Source organism: Mastomys coucha, chromosome X (genome assembly GCF_008632895.1).
Source record: "Mastomys coucha isolate ucsf_1 chromosome X, UCSF_Mcou_1, whole genome shotgun sequence".
Taxonomy (NCBI): Eukaryota; Metazoa; Chordata; class Mammalia; order Rodentia; family Muridae; genus Mastomys; species Mastomys coucha.
The window spans coordinates 99762937-99768898 of NC_045030.1; positions in this window are offsets into that span (position 1 = coordinate 99762937).

The following is a 5962-nucleotide window of genomic DNA, read 5'->3' on the forward strand; positions in this document are numbered from 1 at the left end:
AGCAACTTGCCACGCCCACTTTCTCTGCCCACTTTGTTCCTTCCCGCTCCCACTCATTCAGATCTGCTGGGATCTGAGATGGGGCACTTGGAAAGGCTAGCCCCTAGAAGGCACCCAGTAAGCACTGGGGCACTGCCATCCCTCCTGCCAGCCCCTGGTGTTTTGAGGGAAAGAAAGGTGGACAGGGAAGATCTGCTTTCATTTTGCAACTTAGATGGGTTTTGCAGCACAGAGTACATGATCTTCCAGCCTCAGGTTTGTCTCCTGCTTTGGTCCTCTCTGTGGTTGGGAAGAGTGGGAGAGAGAGGGGAATTTCAAGAGAGAGGTTGCAGGAATACCATCTACCTACACCCTATACACCCCTCTCGACTCACTCTGGACCTCTGTCTACCACTGATACTCAAAGGCAACCCTGCCTGAATGGCCACACTACTGTGGCCAACCCTCTCTTGTCTCCTTCCTAGCCTGGGAGGGGGGGGAGGAGGGATTGAGGAGCGAGGGTTCTAAAGGAGGGGCCAGAAGTCCAGCCTGGTTCTGGTTTCCCTGGCTGGGGCTGGGAACCAGAGCCTGGTCTGTCTTCAATCCCTACCCCCCTAATGCAATGCTTCTCTGCTTTCGGGAGCGGCCCATAACCGCAAACACATTTGCTAATGCAGCTAGCCTGCCCGCCCTGGGACAGCTGGCTGGGCCCTGTGCCTGGGGCCAGGCCAGGCAAAGGGCAGGGGGCCTGGCTGGGAAAGGGGCCCGAGGCTCCTCCTCTGCTGCTCAGCCACCCTGCACAGGCCTGGTTGCTGCCTGTCTGCCTTGTTGCCCTTCACTGCAGGGTCTCTTTTCATGGCTGAGAAAGATGCCAAATAAACTAAGAGCAACAGAGAGGAGCTACTTCATGACTGGACACATAGTGACCAGCTCAAAGATGGGTCTGTTAGACATGACTTTCTCCTAAGAGAATGTGTGGCTTGCCTGGGCTAAGGAGGCCTTGGCTTGAGACATCCCATGTCTCTTTAAGAGAAGCCACCTCTAAACATGGAAAATGGAGACAGGTGTGATGGTCCATCCCGGTAGTGCCAGCACTCCAGTAAGCTAGGGCAGGATGATCAAGAGGTCAACCTTGACTTGGGTTATAAAGTGACAACTTTGCCTCAAAACGGTAGCCAAAGGGAATAAAGGGAAATACAGGAGAGGCTGAAGGTTTGTGGGTTGCATAGGAAGCCAAAGCACGGGTCTCTGCTGTGACTAGGGCAAACGAGCAGCTTTGCATGCAGTCTTGTGATCTGGAAATGGATAGGCAAGTGTCTTGTAAACTGTAAAGTGCTGTATCTGTGAAGATGACCGTTCTGCCGTTCTGCCAGACCACGGGCCCTAGAAGACCAGGAATCATGGTGGAGTGGCCTCTTACAGCCCTCCTAAGACCCCATCCCTGAGCACCATTGTGTGAGACAGAATGGCTTAGAGACTGAGCGTTCGAGCCAGCCTTTTCCCTTGTCAACCTGGCATTCAGGACATCCCCTGAGAAGCTAGCCTGAATCCTGGGGCCCCAGAATTCCTCAAGTAGAGCTGGAGCCTGAGCCCACTCCCAAGTAGACAGCAATCCCAAGGCCCAGCCTTGCTCAAGGACTGCCCGGCCTTACTTGGCTGCCCCAGCCACTACCCCCACTCTCCAGGCTCACACAAGGCATGCAGCTCAGCTTCCCCTGCCAAGACACCCCCAGCTGGCCCCTCAGCCCCTCTCCAAAGACAGGGGCCTTTCTCTGCCACGTTCCTGGAGGCTTTTCCACTTAACAGGGCCTTGAAATCCATTTGCTGCAGACTGTGAACTTCCTCTCTATGCTCCTGCCCGCTGGCCTTCTCTGAGCCTGACCCCCCACTCCCACCCCCACACTGGCGTCCGCCCGCCCATAGCCCAGCAGCTGTCACCCTAGTCTCCCCTTCCCTGGGCCTCTGGGGCCAAGCAGGGGGCACCTGGAGGAGGTATTCAAGCCCAGGAAACAGCAAGAGCCTGAGTGATGAAAGGAATCCCAGAACCTGCTCACCAGTAGGGTTCCGAGCACACCAGAGACTAGAGACCTCTAAATTAAACTTAACAAAACTAAAACCACCAAAACATTTCCCTCTACATCACCTTTACCCTCATGACCTTTATGGACCTTGTGGGCCAGAGCTATGTTACTGACAGACATTCACAGTAGCTATTAGTTCCCCTGAAGGTATATCTAGGAAAACAGGTGGTATGGGTTCTAGTCCTGCCTCAACTAGAATCCATGACTTTGGGCCAATCTTGTCTCCTCTTGGACCTCTTTGATTTCCCTACCATTTCTCCAACATCCTCTAGTTTCTTTTCGTTTCTTTCTTTCTTTCTTTCTTTCTTTCTTTCTTTCTTTCTTTCTTTCTTTCTTTTCAAGACAGGGTTTTTCTGTATAGCCATGGCTGTCCTGGAACTCACTCTGTAGACCAGGCTGGCCTAGAACTCAGAAATCTGCCTCCCCAGTTCTAGGATTAAAGGCATGTGCCACCACTGCCTAGTCATCCTCTAGTTTCTTGAAGTTGACTCCTCTCTGTTTTGTCAGGTCTGCATATCCTAAGTCTTTGTGCCCTTCTTGGTGGAGCCCCAAATTCTTCCATGCCACAAACTTTATTCTCCATCCATCACAGTAGGTGCTCTTAAACTGTAGGAGTGAATGGCCACCACCGTCCACTGAGTAGGTGGCTATGGCCAAGCACTTTGATGCCTTCTATCTTTTAATAAAAGATTTATTTTAGTTTTTAATTGTGTGCATATGTGTGTGTGTGTGTGTGTGTGTGTGTGTGTGTGTGGTGTTTAATCCGAATGAATGTCTGTGTATACTTGATGCCTGTGGAGACCAGAAAAAGGCATCAGATCCCCTGAAACTGGAGTTTACAGGTAGTTATGAGGCTCTATGTGGGTGCTGGGAATTGAACCTGAGTCCTCTGAAAGAATAACCCAGTGCTGTTAACCACTGAGGCACCTCTGCAGCCCCATGCCTTCTATCTTATTAAGTTGATGTTATCTTCATGATACAGGCTGAGGAAACTGAGGTACATAAAGGAGAAATGACCACAGTTCCAAGGCCAGCTACTAGTTGAGCCTGGGTATTTGCACTCCCTCATCTGTCCTGCCCCCTCCCCCTCCTCTTCCTCCTCTTCCTCCTCCTCTTCCTATCCCCCTCTCCTTCCCTGTTTATGCCTTAATATACTGTTAAGCCAGTATATTCTTTAATGGAGAGAGGACATGCTAATGCATCTTTGTTCTGAAATAGCTAGTCACAGCACTTTACAGTAGGTAATAGCAGAGCTCAGATTTTGGTCAGGCTTTAAGCTGATGGCAAACATTGAGTTTAAGACTCTGACCCAAAGCTCCATCTCCGTTATATGTTGCCAAAACTAAATTATTTCAAACCTAAAACCACAGTAAGGAAGAAAAGTTTGTCCAAAGGAAGAAATACTTAGAAGAGGGAAGAAAGGTTATAATCTCATGAGAGCCTCAAGTCTCTCAACTGAGTACCTACTATGTGCTGGCCCCTGTCACCTACTTTACACAAAAGAATAGGCTTTTACTCACCTCTCAGCAAAGCACATTCCTGGGGGAAGCAAAGTGATGCCTACAAGAGGAGGTCTCCCAACCCAGAGATCCTAGGTCCAGACAAGAACACTGAGCACAGACACACAGCTCCCCAGCAAGCTTGCTGTCAGCTTTGCTGCCCAGAGCTCACCCTTGCAAGGCCTCAGGGGATGATGGTCTTTCTCCCCATCTGCCTTTCTCATCCTTCCCTACTCTGGTTCTCAGCAGAGAATGTGTTGGAAATCTGGACTGAATTACCACCCATTACCCAACCTGCCTTACTCCAAATCCCTGGCATTAATGCAATCAATGGAGGGGAAGCAGACTCTTTTCGGCCCTGTCTGGCCTGCCCAGCAAGGCCTTCCCAGGGCTGCTAAAAGGCCTATGCCCCTACTACTCCCCCACCTCACACAGGGACAGTACCATGTGCCATTCACACATGTGCCTGCACACAGTGAAGCAGGTACTGTGCCCATCAAAGAGGTCTCTCTCTTGGACACTCAATTCAGTGAAGACACACACATGAATATTTGTTCTTTCAGGGAATACTCACAGGACTATGTTGAGGCACTGGAACAAGGAATGGGCCTGACAGGCCTTATCATTTGCCTAGGGCAAGGGGGTAGACCATCAAAGAGCAAGTGATAAAGTCACAGGTGAATCCCAGTTTGGTGGATAGCAATGAAGAAAATAAATCAGGCTTATGGGATCACGATGCCGGAGGGGCTGTGTTAGAGCCAGCAGCCAGAGAAGGCCTCAGGGAGAACTGTGTCCTTACTGATTAAAAAAGGGGGGGGCTGCTTGGGGGCAGGGATGATGACTCAACAGTTAAGAGTACTAGCTGCTCTCCCAGAGGACCAGGGCGGAGATACCAGCACCCACTAGGTGGCTTAGAATCCTCTGTAACTCCAGTACCAGAGGATACAACAACCTCTTCTGACTTCTGTGGGCACCAGACATACATACAGGTAAAACACCCATCTGAGGATCCAGGGAAGGCTTCCAGGAGAAAGAACTGGGAAACAGAAGGGTGCCAGGGCAGAAGTGAGTATGTGGGAAAATGAGGGGGGAGAACCGGAGCTGGGGAGACAAAGACCACACTGAGAACTATCAAGAACCGTAGGCCAAAGCAAAGAGCTTGAGGGGCATGTTTGGTTTCGTTAGATAGTGCTTACCCATGTTATCAGTGCTGGCCTGGGACTAAGGATCCTCCTGCTTCTGCCTCCTGATGCTGGGGGGTCCAGGCATGGACTACCATACTTAGCTAAAAGTTTGGGGTTCAAGGTATGATTGTGTTAAGAGTTAAGGATCTAAATGTATTAAGAAGCCATTAAAAGGGCTGGGGACTTAGCTCAGTGGTCAAGAGCATTTGTTGCTCTTCCAGAGGACCTGGATTTGGTTCCTAGAACCCATGTGGTAGCTCACAATCATCTATAACTCCAGCTTCAGGAGACCTGGTGTCTTCTTCACCAGGCATGCATGTGGTTCACAGATATACATGTAAACAAAACACCCACACATGTAAAACTCCATTTAAAACACAAATTTTAAAGAATTTCAAAAATACCCATTGAAGGAGTTACAGAGACAAAGTGTAGAGCAGAGACTGAAGGAAGGACAATCCAGAGACTGCCCCACCTGGGGATTCATTCCATATTCAATCATCAAACACAGACACTATTGTGGATGCCAGCAAGTGCTTGCTGACAGGAGCCTGATATAGCTGTCTCCTAGAGGCGCTACCAGTGCTTGACAAATACAGAGGTGGATGCTCACAGCCATCCATTGGACTGAGCACAGGGTCCCCAATGAAGGAGCTAGAGAAAAGACCCAAGGAGTTGAAGGGTTTGCAGCCTCATAGGAGGAACAACAATATGAACCAACCAGTACCCCCAGAGCTCCTAGGGACTAAACCACCAACCAAAGAGTACACATGGTGGAACTGATTGCTCCAGCAGCCTGTGTATAGTAGAGGATGGCTAAGTCGGTCATCAATGGGAGGAGAGGCCCTTGGCCCTGTGAAGGTTCTGTGCCCCAGTGTAGGGGAATGGCAGGGCCAGGAAGCAAGAGAAGGTGGGTTGGTGAGCAGGGATAGGGGGAGGGAATAGGGGGTTTTTCGGGGGGAAACCAGAAATGGGGAGAACATTTGAAATGTAAATAAAGAAAATATCTAAAAATGAAAAATAAAAGCTACTAGTCTTTAAAAAAGAAAAAAAAAAGAATTTCAAGTGCTACTCATGTGATAAAAGTGTGGAACCCCATTTCTTAGCCAAAGAATCATAACTTTTAGGTTAGCCTGAGTTACATAGTGAGTTCCAAGTCAGACTTAGAAATACAGTATAAGACGCTCTCTCAAAGAAAAATGTTCTACACAGAACAGTC